The sequence below is a fragment of the Sapajus apella genome, unplaced genomic scaffold (assembly GCF_009761245.1).
Source record: "Sapajus apella isolate SASKATOON/1434 unplaced genomic scaffold, GSC_monkey_1.0 scaffold34, whole genome shotgun sequence".
Classification (NCBI taxonomy): domain Eukaryota; kingdom Metazoa; phylum Chordata; class Mammalia; order Primates; family Cebidae; genus Sapajus; species Sapajus apella.
This window is the reverse complement of record NW_022436974.1, coordinates 258,939-275,420: the sequence shown is the minus strand read 5'-3', so window position 1 is coordinate 275,420 and position 16,482 is coordinate 258,939. Positions and strand designations below refer to the sequence as shown.

The following is a 16,482-nucleotide window of genomic DNA, read 5'->3' as shown; positions in this document are numbered from 1 at the left end:
TAGAGGTCTCACTTTATCACCCAGACTGGAGTGCAGTGGCAAAATCAGCTCACTGCAGCCTCGAACTCCTGGCTCAACAGACATGCCCACCTCAGCCTCCCCAGTATCTGGGACTAAAGGCATGCACTGCAATCCCCAGCCTTTTTTTTTTTTTTCCTGTTTTTTAAGAGATAGGATATCATTGTGTTGCCTGGGCTAGACTGGAACCCCTGACCTCAAACAATCTTTCTATCTTAGCCTCCTAAGTTGTGATAGTTTACTAATTTTATTAATTCACTCTTTGTAGAATTGTGAAGGTGTTGACAAATGCATAGTGTTGTATACCTACCACTACCGTACCCTGAAGAACAGCCCTTTCATGCCAAAAATTCCTTCATACAGCCCTGAGCAACCACTGATCTGGATTTTGTTTCTGTTATTTTGCCTTTCCCAGAAAGGGGGAATACTAGAATAAAACTTGTGGTGCTAGATTGAAGTTGGAGATATACAGAGAATTCTTATAATTTTATGTTGCTCAGCATCCATTTTGAATATGTTTAACTTTCTCATACCAGAAGCAGGGCTCAGTCATCTTTGGCACAATTTCCAGTTCTACATTACACCCAAATAGCCTGAAGCTGGTAGCCAGCAAGAAGACCTTAGAGGGATCTCTCCTGAGCCCTGCTTCCGGTATAAGAAAGTTAAACATGCATATGTCAACACCTACACAATTCTACAAAGAATGAATTTACGGTATGCAAATAAGAAAAACGTCCAGGATGCTGGAAGAATCCAACATGGAATGCAGATTGTGACAAATGAATCTGACTGTATTAAAATTAATAAAATTGGATCCCAAGGTTAGGAGTTCAAGAGAAGCCTGGCCAATATGATGAAACCCCGTCTCTACTAAAAATTATCCAGGTGTGGTGGCGGGTGCCTGTAGTCCCAGCTATTCAGGAGGCTGAGGCAGGAGAATCGCTTGAACCGGGGAGGTAGAGGTTGCATGAGCTGAGATTTCACCACTGCACTCCAGTGGAGACTCTGTCTCAAAAAAAAAAAAAAAAGAAGAATCGTAGAATTTTAATAAAGTCTGGGCTGGGTGTGGTGGCTCACACCTATAATCCCAGCACTTTGGGAGGCCAAGGCAGGTGGATCACTTGAAGTCAGGAGTTCAAGACCAGCCCAGCCAAGATGGTGAAACCCTGTCTCTACTAAAAATACAAAAATACTCCTTTTTATTGCCACAGTGGAAGAAAAAAAAAAACATTAAGAGCTGATTATTTGAAAGGGAGAAAAGTCTATATGCCAAGAAAAAAAAAAGATTTTATCTTGCAATAAAGACTTCCTGTAACAACAGCTAACGTTTGTTGAAAGCTTATAATATGCCAAGTCTTGTGCAAAGCTCTTTATATGCAGGATTTTATCTAATCCCCCAGCAACCCAATGAAATAAGTAGTATCATTACTATGTCCATATTCAAATAAGGGAACTGAGGTGTTATGAGGTTAAGTAATGTGCCCAAGGTTGCAAAGGTGGGGAAAGATATAACCAAGAATCAAACCAAAGTCCATCTGTCTTTAGACGTAACATAACCTCTATCATGTACAACTAGTTTTCTTTTTTGAGACAAAGTCTCGCTCTGTCATCCAGGCTGGAGTGCAGGGCACCATCTCGGCTCACTGCAACCTCCACCACCCGGGTTCAAGTGATTCTCCTACCTCAGCCTCCTGAGTAGCTATAATTACAGGCGCCCACCACCATGTCTGGATAATTTTTGTATTTTTAATGGAGACAGGGTTTCAGTATGTTGGCCAGGCTGGTCTCGAACTGCTGACCTCAAGTGATCTGCCCACATCAGCCTCCCAAAGAGCTGGGATTACAGGCGTGAGCCACCACACCTGGCCAAGGTTTCTTTTCAGAGCAGAATTTTCCAGATGATTATGAGTATAGGCTTATTTACAAGATTTAGAATTTGCTAAAAATATTTTTTAAACTTTTTACAAACATGACTAAGGTGAACATATAACAAAAACTTTTATAAGCAAATGCATATACCAATTTGGTGGAGAATTATTTAATTTGCCATGTGAGCACTTAGGAAATACTGAAACTTTAAATCTTTTTAGATTTTGTAGACCACCAATGGAATGTACTAGGCACACTGTCTCCTTTTTTTTTTTTTTTTTTGAGACAGAGTTTCACTCTTATCACCCAGTCTGGAGTGCAGTGGCACAATCTTGGCTCACTGCAACCTCCACCTCCCAGTTTCAAGCAATTCTCCTGCCTCAGCCTCCATAGTAGCTGGGATTACAGGCATGAGCCACCGTACCTGGCTAATTTTGTATTTTTAGTAGAGATGGGGTTCACCATGTTGCCCGGGCTGGTCTCAAACTCCTGACCTCAGGTGATCCATCTGCCTTGCTCTTCCTAAGTGCTGGAATTACAGGCATGAGCCACTGCACCCAGCTGGCACCCTGTGTTCTTAATACCAAAGGAGTCAGCACCATTAGCTGCTAGCCAAAATGGCAAACAAAACTGCTTTACTTACTTGGCCAAGTAAATATTGCTAATGTAAGGAAGGGATGGGAAAATAAAGGTTGTTTAGTCTTAGCTATTGTATTCCTAAAGTAAGTATCATCTTGCAAGTCATCATGGGGGAAATACTAGGGAAATCTAAATTATCCTCCGAAATTCCCTTTCCCTTTCATATTCAGTAATGCCAAACCCTCCCTCACCATCAATAAGTCAAACACTCTGCCTTTGGTTTGCTTCGGAGGTTGAATAGCTGCTTTGTTAGTGGCATATACAAAATGAGAGGGTAGAAGGATCAATAGAGAGATTATGTAAGGAAGAAACTCATTATAGTATCTGTTTATAGCACTTTTATTTGCTCATTGACTAAATATTTATGTTAAGCACTGTCTATGTGTCAGGCACTATACCCAGCTACAAAAAAAAAAAAAAAAAAAAAAAAAGGAATGACATATCCCTTGCCATCCAGTAGTTCAGTTTCCTGGGGGAATGAGACATAAGTAATCAACCGTAATAGGGCTGAACTTGACCCTAAAGGAGTGAAGTGGAAAAAGCACATAATTTGTTCTGTCCAGGTCAGTTAGGATATTGGGGCTTAAAGGGTAAGTTGGGGTTCACCAGGCAGAGAGGGACACAAAAAATGCTCTAGGAAGACAGAACAGTATGTTCAAGGCAACTACAAGTAGCTCAGCATGATTTCAGTTCAGGTTGCAGTTGGGGCTTGGCAGGATATGAGGCTAGAAAGGCAAACATAAGCCCAAATGGCATGTGTAACTGCCTTGTAATATCACACTTACCTTCTCACTGCATTACAGAACATGTGAGTGTGTGCCATGAATAGGTCTTCAAATAATAGTACATTAACAGGCCAACAGTCTTCTCAAATGTAATTTTATGTCATCATAATCAGTTGCAAAACTAGGTCAACTTGTACTAAGCTGCTAGTTGGACTTTTTTAAAACTGATGTAATGACTGCCCTCTAGTGGTTATAAAACAATAAACGTTTCTATCAGTCAATACCAGCAGCTTTCACTCTTTCAAATAAGAAAAATAAGGGATGCCCTTTGATATTTTTATATTCTATTGTATTTTATTTTAAAACCAATGTTGGTTACAAGGTGTAATATATCGTCACTCACTTGCCATCCAGTTTGACAATGAGTGGTCTCTGACAACACGGTTTATTATTATAAATACGTCACATAGACTATGGTTTATGATTTAATTTATTCTGAAAGTAGATATGATCTAACTTTTTTGAATAGTAGCCTGCTTAAGTTTAATAATACAGATAATAATATAAATAATACAAATTAAATTCCCCATACACTAATTATACCTAACAAATATATTACCTTTTCTATTAATAACTTGTATACATTTCACATGTATTATCTCACAGAATTCTCTGCTACAAATCTGTGTTTACTTTCATTCTTAAGAGTTAGAGACTGAATTTCCTCAGGTATAAGAAGACTTACAATAAAGTTATGAAATATAGCTTGTTGCTGTAATAGGAAAAATAAAAAAAAACTCTAAGATGATAAACAGAAAAACTGTTAAATTACATTACATTTATATGATGACTATTACATAACCATTAAAATTATATTTTCAAAGAATATTTAATGAATTAAAGAAATAGCAATGATTCATTGCTAAGTAGAAACAGAGAAACCTGGAGCTATACTTACAGTGTCTAAACCATGGGCGGAAATAAACACTTCAAGAAGCAAAAGCCAGGAAAGTAATGCAACTGAACATCAGGAGTGCTGGTTTCACTGCAGTAGAATTCCAGGTGATTTTCATTTTTGCTTAATACATTTTTTCTTTTTTTTTTTTTAATTTTTTTTTTAATAGAGACAGGGTTTCACCATGTTGGCCAGGCTGGTCTTGAACTTCTAACCTCGTGATCTACCCGCCTTGGCCTCCCAAAGTGCTAGGATTACAGTTGTGTGCCACTGCACCCGGCCCTTAATACATTTTTTCTATATATTTCATACTATCTATATTGTGCACGTGTAACTTTAATTAGAGAAGTCCAAAAAAATTAAAAGCAAATGAAATTGTCTCCTTTGATAAAAGTATACACATGAAAGAGAAGGAATGCCCCTCAAAGTCTGCCTTTCCAGATGCCCTGTGTAGCTGAACTACAGACCCTGTAATAGATTTTCTATACTGGAGGGTGAGGTTACTTGTCACAAAAGCATCTTCCTTACCTACAGATATTCTTAAAAGGGGCCCCTGGACCTTCAGAATCAGAAGATGAGTAAGTACAATTTTGCTTTATCTCCTGTATATAAACGTCAATCAAAACAAACTCTCCAAGAACTTTCCCTTGGTAAAGTTACATCAGTCTGAGTTTTGTTCCGTTGGATGGCCCTTTTTTCAAAAATTTTTTTAAAGAGATGGGATCTTGCCATGTTGCCCAGGCTAGTCTCAAACTCCTGGGCTCAAGCAATCTTCCTGCCATCCAGGCTGGGCGCAGTGTCACTTTTGACTGCAAAGCATGAAAGCACTAAGAGTATTGTACTACAAATGGTAAATTTGATATCAAATTTTATATTAATTTATATTCAAAGATTGCCAAAGTTAACAATTTGCTTATATTTCCTAAAATGGATCATGACCTAAACAATGTTTATGAACACCTAAAAATTCTTTAAAATCTCTTTTCCATTTTTAATTTTTTTTTTTTTTTTTTTTTTTTTTTTGAGATGGAGTTTCGCTCTTGTTACCCAGGCTGGAGTGCAATGGCACGATCTTGGCTCACTGCAACCTCCGCCTCCTGGGTTCAGGCAATTCTCCTGCCTCAGCCTCCTGAGTAGCTGGGATTACAGGCACACGCCACCATGCCCAGCTAATTTTTTTTTGTAATTTTTTTAGTAGAGACGGGGTTTCACCATGTTGACCAGGATGGTCTCGATCTCTTGACCTCGTGATCCACCCACCTCTGCCTCCCAAAGTGCTGGGATTACAGGCTTGAGCCACCGCGCCCGGCCCATTTTTAATATTTTATCCTCATATTTAGTTGTATATGTAGTAGTTGTCAAAATGCCTTTCTTCTAGAGATTGTCTACAACGCCTTTTTTTAAAGATTAAGTAGAAAACTTTCCAAAAAATTTCAAATAATTTTAAAGAAAGAAATGTATACATCATCCACTCCATCTAACTGTTCATATTAAAGATGAAATCCAAGTACTTTTTAAATGGCATTGGTTAAAGCTTCCAATGTCCATGAAAATAAAACTAGTATTTAGCCTTTTTTGGTTTCTTCAGCCCAGCAAAGAAGAACAAAAATTATATTTGCAGAAAGTGAGAGCTATGTACTATGTATTCACTCAACACAACTTTATTAAGTGCTTCTTAAATCATCCCTATGCTTCAGATGAGGGATTCCAACAGAGATCAAATACAATCCCACTAATCAAAACATTTAGCCTGTGAGATCTTAAAGACTGGTAAACAGGTAACTACAGCAAAATGTGACAAGGGCTGAACACAGGTTATAACAGATTGTCTAGAAGGGCCATCTAATCCAGACTTGGGCTGTGAAGACAGGCCTTCTGGAAAATGTGACTACCAAAGGGAGAGCTGAAGGATGAGTTAGACAAGCAAGGATGGAAGAGGAAGTATTTCAAGCATTAGAAACAGCATGTGTCAAACTCAGCCTGCCTTGCCCTTACTTCATAAATCTCCAAACAGTGCTTCCAGGCAAGAGAGCAATTGGAAGCACACTTTTATTACACCTCTGCTCCTTCCCAAAACCCTACTTAAATGACAAGGATTAAAAAAGGAGAGCTATCAGGCAAGCATGGGGGCTTATGCCTGTAATCTCAGCACTTTGGGAGGCTGAGGCTGATGGATCATCTGAGGTTGGGAGTTCCAGACCAGCCTGGCCAACATGGTGAAAAACCCTGTCTCTACTGAAAATACAAAAAGAATTATCCAGGTGTGGTGGCGGGCACCTGTAATCCCAACTACTCAGGAGGCTGAGGCAGAAGACTCGCTTGAACTCAGGAGGCAGAGGGTGCAGTGAGCTGAGATCATGCCACTGCTCCCCAGCCTGGGTGACAGATCCAGACTCCATCTCAAAAAAAAAGAAACAGAAACAAAAAGATACCCTAGATGTCTCAATTGTTGTAAATAATAATAAAATAAAAGGAGGAGTACAAGGACAAAGAGAAAAGAAGGGAAGACAGCACCAAAACTTTGAAGGTCAGAAAGCAGGTAATGAAGTGGTAACTGATTTAGATAATCAAGGAAAGCTAAAACCTATGCTGGCAGTAGGGGAAAGCTAAAGCTAGCCAGTCTTTCCTGCAAAACCAGAAGGGCCCAGGTTTGAAAGACATCCAGTAGTTCTGGAAACTAGCGGGAAAGGTAATACTGAAACAGGATTAGTTGGAAGTCTGTTAGACAAACAGTTAAACCCCAGATCCAAATGTCATACAATACAGCTGGACCCTTCTTTTACCAAAGCAAGAACATTTAACTGTAAAACTAAGAATAAAAGAGACCAGCTGGGCCAACATGATGAAAACCCGTCTCAGCTAAAAATACAAAAAGTTAGCCTGGAGTGGTGACACACGCCTGTAGTCCCAGCTACTTGGGAGACTGGGGCAAGAGAATTACTTGAACCCGGCGGGCGGAGGTTGCAGTGAGTCGAGATTGCACCATTGCACTCCAGCATGGACAACAGGGAGAGACCCCGTCTCAAAAAAAAAAAAAAGAAAGAAAAAAGAATAAAAGAGAATTTTATTTTATTTTTATTTTTATTTTTGAGGCAGACTCTGATGTAAAAAGAGAATTTCTTTAACTCGTTAAAAGGCATTTAGTGATTGCTGAGGGCTTGCTGCTGAGATAGCCCCTTCAGGACCCAGGGAGTCTTTCCCCAGCTGACAGGAATGTCGGTGGCTGACAGCTCTCAGCTGAGTCACTCTCCAGGCATTTCCCGCAGGCCCAGAGCTCCTCACACAGGGCCACACCCAGTCCCTGAGGGCCGCCCTTATCCAATGTCTGGTTGATGTGGGGTACAAAGTCCTGGCCCCTTTGCCTCAAGGTAGGACCATTTTGAAAGGCACGACTACACCCTGGCAAGAAACGACCAAAAAAAAGTTGTAACTTTTTAAAATATACCATTTACAAAAATGACAAAATTTAAAATACCAATGATGAATCTTTAAAAAGATATACAATCCTTTTCTGGAAAAAAAAGATTAACATATTGAAAAATATTTTAAAAGACTTAAATAAATGGATGTATATACCACATCCTTGGATTTGAAACTCAATATCATGTCAATTCTTCCCACTGATATTCAACATTAATGCAATGCCAACTAAAACACAAAGGGCTGTTTGTGGAACTTGACAAGCAATTCTAAAAAATTATGTGAAAGAGGAAAGAACAAGAATAGCCCAGATACACCTGTGTCTGAAAACAACTAATGTAGAGGTCCTTGCCCTATCAAATAACAAGACTTTTTGGGTTTTTCTCTTTTTTTTGAGACAGAATCTTGCTCTGTCACCCAGGCTGGAGTACCGTGCAACCATCTTGGCTCACTGATTCACATGATTTTCCTGCCTCAGCCACCTAAGTAGTTGGTATTATGGGCGTGCACCACCACACCAGGCTAATTTTTGTCTTTTTAGTAGAAACCGGGTTTTCCCATGTTGGCCAGGCTGGTCTCAAACTCCTAGCCTCAAGCGATCCACCAACCTCAGCCTCCCAAAGTGTTGGGATTACAGACATGAGACACTGCAGCCAGCAAAAGCTCTTATAATTAAGATAATGTGGTACTAACACAGGATACACAGCAAACTCAATAAAATACATATTAAAAATCAAATACATATAAAAATCAATAAAAACTCATGCAAATAAAGAAATCTGATTTACAGCAAAGCAAGCATTGCAAACCTGTCAGGCAACAATAGCTATGGTAGCATGAACATGCACCACTCAGATTTCCCTTCAACAGTTAACCTGTGCCAAAGAGACTATTGGCTGACAGCCCCTGCCTGCTGTACTTTCTGCATCCACCATGGTGTTCACATCAATGCCTTTCTCTCCTCAGACTGCTCCCAGTGACTGAAAATTCTGGAAGACTGTGGAAAATCATGGGTGTACTGGAAACAGATAGTTCATACCCAGTAAGGTACTTCTCTGGTGGGCTGTCTTTACTTAGGGGGGCCCTCAATAGGACTGGACAAGACTTCCTTTCTCAGAACTACTTCTTCCTTCCCAAGCTCCTTTCACATGTGTCAGACCCACATCATAACATAGTTATATTTATCCTTCACAGGTATTTCTTCCCAATCCATCTCGTCCACCTCTAATTCCATCTTGATACCTGCTTCTCGGAGGAACTGAACTGACATAATTGGTACCAGGAATGGGCCAAGAAAGCAGGCTGTAAGGTGGAGATTGGGATGGGATTACTCACTGGCAAAGAAAACTCCATGCTGAGTGGAAAGTGGGTCACAGATTGTCCCTGGCTTAAGGTAGTGGCTTCACTGCCACTATGTCACAGGTGACAACCTGGGGAAACATCCCCTGAGAAAAACAGGCTTGCCCATGCAAGAATCCAGGCACTTAAAAGATGCAGTGGGGACAATACCTGCAAAGACAGCAACTGGTTATTACTAAGTTGAATTGAAACCCTTCAGAGTGATGAGAAACTGAGAGCAGTTAACAACTAAAGGTTAGGTGTGAAAGCCAGGATGCACTTGTGGTGGTACTGCTTACAAAGAGATCTTTATCACCCTGCAGAAGAGAGTTCAGCTGGGGAACAATCATAGGACTTAGAATGAGGTGTTGCAGAGGCATTTATGAGGCAAGGCAGATCTGTTACACAAAGTTCAGAGCCCTGAAATATCTGGGTGGGTACCCCCAAGAATTCTGGGTCACCAGATTCCCAAATCTGTGCCTATCTCTCCCATCCTATCGTTAGTCCCAGACTGCAGGAGCCAACAAGATAGTGATGCTGCTGCTGCCTCTCCCTGCAGATCCCTCAGACCTAGAACTTCCCCAGCTGCATTGGGCTGGGATTTAACGCTAGTTATCTGCTTGTCAGCAGACAGGCGGGTAACTGGGAGGAGTTTCTGGCTGCCTTGTGGTAGAAAGACCTCAGTAGGGTCTTCTCACATGCGGTAAATACTAGCTCTTAACAAGGAGGAAGAGTGAGAGACGGGCACTGATATCACTAAGAACTTCAGTGGTGGCTCTGCCCTGTAGGCCAAGACTCGAAGGTATGAGAGGAGATCAGGCCTTTTCTATTAAAGAGCTAGGCTCCTTAATTGTAGTGAGCATGATGAGCCCCCAGAGTAGGAGACACCAGGTAACTGCCAGATGCCAGGGGCTACAGTTACCTTAACCGCAAGGTTAAAGAGGCAGCAGAGGGGGCTTTGCTGTCAGACATCCGTAGAAATAATGAGTACAATTTGGAGTTTCTAGGGTCAAAACAAGTTGGCACCCTACATCTACAGACAAAACAAGAATGGAGAAGTAGGTAGTTTAGGACAGTGGTCCCAATAAAAATTACAATATCTTGCTCAGTTTCCAGACTTGAGCCTTTTTTTTTTTTTTTTAAGACTGAGCCTTGCTTTGTCACCCTGGCTGGAGTGCAGTGGCGATCTCGGCTCACTGCAACCTCCGCCTTCCAGATTCAGCGATTCTCCTGCCTCAGCCTCCCAAGTAGCTGGTATTATAGGCACGTGCCACCATACCTGGCTAACTTTTTATATTTTTGGTAGAGACAAGGTTTCACCATATTGGCCAGGCTGGTGTCAAACGCCTGACCTCACGTGATCCATCTGCCTCGGCCTCCTCCCAAAGTGCTGGGATTACAGGCATGAACCACAGCACCCAGCCTGAGCCTATTTTTCATCTGAAACCCATTAAATGTTAAGATGATCCAGAATCCGGGAAGAATGACCCTGCCATTCGCCCAAGAAATAAATACTGCAAAGATTCCCTCAGTCATTGTCCAAAAGGACCTATGGTCATTTCAGTGGGAATACACTGAGGAAAGAGGAATAACCAAAGATTTGAGGACTATTGAAGCGGGATCTTGGGCCATAATGTTCTTAAGCCACTAGATGATATGATCTACTAAGACAAGGGAGTAAACCAAGAAAACAAAGATAAGAAATCTAAGAGGCAAGAGAGCTGCAGTGGCCATGAGAATGTACTTTGCAGCCCTCCAGCTACGGGGCATAGCTGATCAAAGACCTTAGCTGAGCTGCTTGCTCTGAAACCCATCCCAGCCCAGAGGATATTTTCTCAGAGGATGCAGAGCAACAAGGAAAAGTCAAAACACAAACAGAAATCCTCAGGGTGACGGTAAAGGAAAAATTCAGCTGTGTGGCAAGCCTAGGAAGCAACCAGTCAAGACAAGTACAGAAGGAATGGCCACAAGAAGATAAAAGTGACAGGAAATCTACTACATTTGAGTTATTAAGATGATGTTTGCAATCTAGAAGAGAAAGAATTAGTGATACATAGAAGTCTAAATAGAAAAATCATAATTTGTATGACAACCAAAACAAAAATTTGAACAAAGAATAATAAATATTCATAGTATACTAGATAACAACAGCAAAAATTGTATTTAGTCATAGTAATGCAAATGTTAAATATTGCTCTAACAAAAATTAATTAGTATTTTAGCAGTCAGGGAGACTGGAAAGTGTGAGGGAGACAGGTGGAGAATATAGTAAGAGGTTAATAGGTCGCACATGAAACAAATACCAAGAATGACAGGATAAGCATGTTATTTAGAAATATGGAAGTAAATATTATAAGAAAAAGCTAAAAGAATTAATATTATCATCTAGGGAGAAGAAATGGAGAGGGATACTGCTAATTATTTCATAATAATAAGGCTTGTATTTTATGATTAAGCTATCTGTAACTTGGAAACTTTAAATTCAAAGTAATTATTGAGCAATACATTTTTGGTTGTTTTGTTTTTTAAAATAGAGATGAGGGTCTTGCTATGTTGCTTAAGCTGGTCTTGAACTTCTGTTCTCAAGCAATCCTCCCATCTCAGCCACCCAAAGTGCTAGATTACAGGAATGAGCTACCACACTTGGCCAAAAATGCAATTAAAAAAAATTTTTAAAGCAATGAAATTGCAACAATTTTATAATAATATATGAATATATAAAGTGTTTTAAGAAATTAGTAAGTCAAACACCACAATTAAACAAATGATTCATAAAATAACTAAAAATGTAACAATGTATTGTCGAAATTTTATCTGATTTTTAAAAATGAAAGTTTAAAAAATGAGACCATTTCTATACACAAGAGAATTGAAAACACAGATCTACACCTAAACTTGAAATAAATATTCATAGTAGCATTATTTATAATAACTAAAAAGAAGAAATAAGCCAAATGTACATCAACTGATGAATGGATAAATAAAATGTGGTATCTCCACACAGTGGAATATTATTCAGCAATAAAGAAAGAATAATGTATTGATACATGCTACAAAACAGATGCATCTTGAAAACATTAACATTATGCTAAATGAAAAATACCAGTCACCTATTGTATGATTCCATTTTCATAAAATGTTCAAAATAGGCAAATGTACAGAAGCAGAAAATAGATTAGTGGTTGCCAGCGGCTAGGAAAAGGAAATAGGGAATAACTGCTAATGGGTATGGAGTCTACCTGAGGTTGTGAAAGTATTCTAAAATTAGTGCTGATGGTTGCACAACTCTACAAATGCGTTAAAAGCACTGAGCTTTATATACTTGATAAGGGTAAATATTATAGTATGTGAATTACATTTCACTATAGCTGTTGTAAAACACACACAAAAATAAATAAATAAATAAAAATACAGAAACAATCTCAGCACTTTGGGAGGCCAAGGTGGGTGATCGCAAAGTCAGGAGATCGAGACCATCCTGGCCAACACGGTGAAACCCCGTCTCTACTAAAAATACAAAAAATTTGCTGGGCATGGTAGCGCATGCCTATAGTCCCAGCTACTCAGGAGGCTGAGGCAGGAGAATCACTTGAACCCGGGAGGTGGAGGTTGCAGTGAGCTGAGATTATGCCACTGCACTCCAGCCTGGTGACAGAATGAGACTCTATCTCAAAAAAAAAAAAAAAAAAAAAAAGTACAAAAAATTACAAAAACAAAGAAATGAGAAAGGCAGAAGAAAATAGTAAGATTAAGAAAGAAAGAAACAAAAGAAAAATTTTAAAAACACAATTCAAGCAAATGGATGTCATGGTTAAATGAGAAAAAAGTATAGAGATTTTTGTTCATGGGAGGATCACACACTGAAATTCGCGTCTCAGGTTTGAACACAGTAAGTATAAGGATCATATTCCTTTTGTTCTGAAATTTCTGTATACAAAATATTCTATTTGGCAGAATAATTGCCACCAGAAAAAAGTGCAAACAGCTCAAGATAGTGGTTAAACATACATACTTTTTAAGGGCTTACAAAATCTATTTCATCAACATAGAGAAGTACGACTGTTTTCTTCTTGGCTTGAAAAAGAACAAAGAATAAATGGGGTTTTTTTTGTTTTGTTTTTAAGAAAAAAAGCTATTAAAGCCACGGGCTTAGCAAGTGGATACCATATTTCTAGGAGAATCCAGCTGGTCTACCCTAATGCAAAATATTTCATTGTTATTTATTTAGATTGCTTTCTAAATGTATGTACTATCTGAAGTAAGTAAGGTTTTCAAACAGCTTTTTGCCAAATGAATTGGGAAGGCAAAAATAGCATCAAAGACCCAAAGATGTCTTAAGAGCATTACGAGAAAAAACTTGGAAGGTGTGCACAGCTAAGAAGCCAAGAGGAACTTTAATCCAAATAAATCATGAGCCAAAAGTATCATTTTAAGTGGGAGAGAATGAAATCAGCCTCTTCCATAAAGCTAACTTGACGCTTTCCAGTTTATTTCCATGCCAAACCAGCTAGAAATTACGTGAGATTTCATCAACCACCTTAGTTTTTATATTATTTTTTAGTCAGTTCTATGTCAGAAATAAACATAAAAGGTAATCTCCCAGAAGCAGCTGCCAAAGTATTTATCCTACATAGTGCTTTCATTGACACCTATTTGTTCTCAAAGCAATAGTTCATGTAACTTTTAATTCGTAAAACTTCATCTTTCGGTATGGATACCTAAAGAAACATCAAATAAAACACTAAGTATTCATGTGTTTATTTTTGAGACATGGTCTCACTCTGTCACCCAGGCTGGAGTGTAGCAGTGTGAACTCAGTTCACTGCAGCCTTGACCTCCCTGGCTCAGGTAATCCTTCTACCTCAGCCTCCTGAGTAGCTGGGACTACAGGTGCCCACCACCACACCTGGCTAATTTTTATATTTTTGGCAAGATGGGATTTTGCCATGTTGCCCAGGCTAGTCTCGAACTCCCAGGCTCAAGTGATCCACTTTGCCTCCCAAAGTACTGGAATTGCAGGCATGAGCCACGGCACCCAGCCGGAACACATTTAGGGTAAAATTCAAACTTCCCAGTAATGAATTTTGTTGATATGCTTTTTTTTTTCTATTAGAACTATCCAATAAAAGTAACTTAAGTGAAGGTTGAATTATATATGTAATCCAACAACAAATTTCCCCCTAAAGGGAAAGCTGAGAAAGCTGCAGTTAGATCTTCCGTCAGTTTTTATTGAGGATCCACTTTATGTCAAGTCCTCATAAATTAAGGTACTGCAGATAATTTTTCAGAAGTAAGCAGTAGTGTGCAATCATGAGCAGCTTTTGAACAAGTTATAGTATTAATAACCACGAATGACTAAGCACTTACCCCATGCCAGGCACTCTTTGAGGCACAGTACATGATAATCCCATTTCATGTTCTCAAAGCCTTCCAATGTAGATAGAGTATTTTCCTCTTTTAAAAGATGAGAACAGGCTGGTGTGGTGGCTCACGCCTGTAACCCCAACACTTTGAGAAGCTGAGGTGGGCGGATCACTTGAGGTCAGGAGTTCAAGACCAGCCTGGCCAGCATGGTGAAACCTGTTTCTACTAAAAACATAAAAATTAGCTGGGGGTGATGGCGGGCCCCTGTAGTCCCAGCTACTTGGAAGGCTGAGGCAGCAGAATCACTTGAACCCAGGAGGTAGGCTGAGATCATGCCACTGCACTCCATTCTGGGCAACAGAGTGAGGCTCTTTCCCAAAAAAAATAAAAAATAAGAGTGAAACATAGAGAGGTCAAGAAACTTGCCCAAAGACACACAGAAAGCATGGCAGGCTGAAGTTCGAAACCGGGAAATCTGACCCAGAACACACACTCTTTCTTAATTCCTTAATGCTGCTTCTTGAAACTCAGAATGAAATTACTTTTGGAGTCATATTTCAGCTGTAACTAATCTCACAAGATAGTCCATGAAAGCCTGAAAACATGTCTGGACAGTAGACTATAGGTACATAATCAAACTGTAATGACTAATGACCCAGTTCAGATACAGAAGGAACTGGTAGCATATGGGGTGTTTTGTCTCTTTTTAGCAGCAGCCATTTACCTTGAAAAAATGCTTTCCAAACTTTATAAAGCCAAATAATCCTCTAAGCAAATGAAATCTTACCTAAAATAGATAAGAGTAGAGCTGCTGTGATTTGTTCTGATTGAAAGCAGAGAGGAAAAGCCATACCCTCTTTTCTCCATTACACAAAGTAGACCCTGAGACAGTTCTAAAAAATGCCAGATTTCAAGGAAGATAGCCTGAAAACCACTGAAGTAGACAGAAGGATTGCTATAGGCCAATTGGATCTTATTTTCCCAAAATCACAGAACAAAGTATTTTATAATGTTCTTGTAGACAAAATAGAAGAATACAGGCTGCAATACAGTACAGTTATGTGTAACAATGGATTTGTCCACCTAATGGAAAGTTTTTAGTATCATGCCAGAGGACTTTGTATCTGCATTTTTTATCAATAAATTTGATGAAGTCCTAGAAACTATGCCTAGGAAACAAAAAGAAAAATGGTGTAAAATCATCACCAAACATAGTCAAAGAGTGAACTGTAAGCACTTCAGAAGTATACACTTTTTTTAATGCTGAATATTTTCCACAGAAATCCTTTTTGGTGAAACCTAGAGTACAAAATTAGACCCTCAAAGGAGTAAGGCATTCAAGACCTCATCTTATCCTTAATAAACCCAAAAGTTAAGTCACCTTCATCCTTGCACAGTTAACTTTCCAGGTATGCATCCCCCATCCACTCACCCACCCCCATAAGACAGCAGTAACGGATTGCTCACAAGATCACAAAGAATGATAATACCCAAAATCAGAAAACGAAGCCAAGAAGCCACAATGGGCCAGGCACGGTGGCTCACACCTATAATCCCAACACTTTGGGAGGCAAGCTGGGTGGATCACTTGAGGCCAGGAGTTCAAGACCAGCTTGGGAAACATGGAAAAACCATCTCTACTAAAAATACAAAAATTAGCCAGGCGCAGTGGTGTGTAGCTGTAGTCTCAGCTGGAACCCAGGAGGCAGAGGTTGCAGTGAGCCGACACGGTGCCACTGGACTCCGGCCTGGGCAACAGAACAAGGCTGTGTCAAAAAAGAGAAGAGAAGAAGAGGAAGAGGGGAGGACAGGAGAAGAGAGAAGAGAGAAGAGAAGAAAGGAAGAAAGGGAAAAGAAAAGAGAAAGAAGAAAAGGCAAAAGTGAACTCAAAGCTAAATGGTCTAGAAACAGATATTAAAACCAGTGTGAAGAGCCAAGGTGTAAAAACCAGGAAGACAGGTGATAACTGATTCATGGGTCACAATAGTGTCAGCCAGATCTTTTGTTTTGCTATTAACTTTGCTGAATCAGCCAACTTTAAACAATCACCTCCGGAGATGAAATAGACAAAATATTTTCCAAGGTAGAGTAAACTGAGTATTTTCCTGGTTAACCCGATGGGAAATTGTAATAAGTTCCAGGCTATACTTAAAG

The 16,482-nt window shown here is 39.6% G+C and overlaps 1 protein-coding gene across 1 annotated transcript in view; it reads left to right on the top strand.

Annotated features, from left to right (window-relative positions):
* Positions 1 to 9,237, top strand: part of CEP126 (centrosomal protein 126) — a 100,490-nt gene extending 91,253 nt beyond the window's left edge. Inside the window, exons 11-12 of the transcript XR_004274240.1 lie at positions 8,593 to 8,673; positions 8,821 to 9,237. The gene's annotated coding sequence lies outside the window, so the exon portion shown is untranslated. The remainder of the gene's footprint in view (positions 1 to 8,592; positions 8,674 to 8,820) is intronic.
* The last annotated feature ends 7,245 nt before the right edge of the window (positions 9,238 to 16,482 follow it).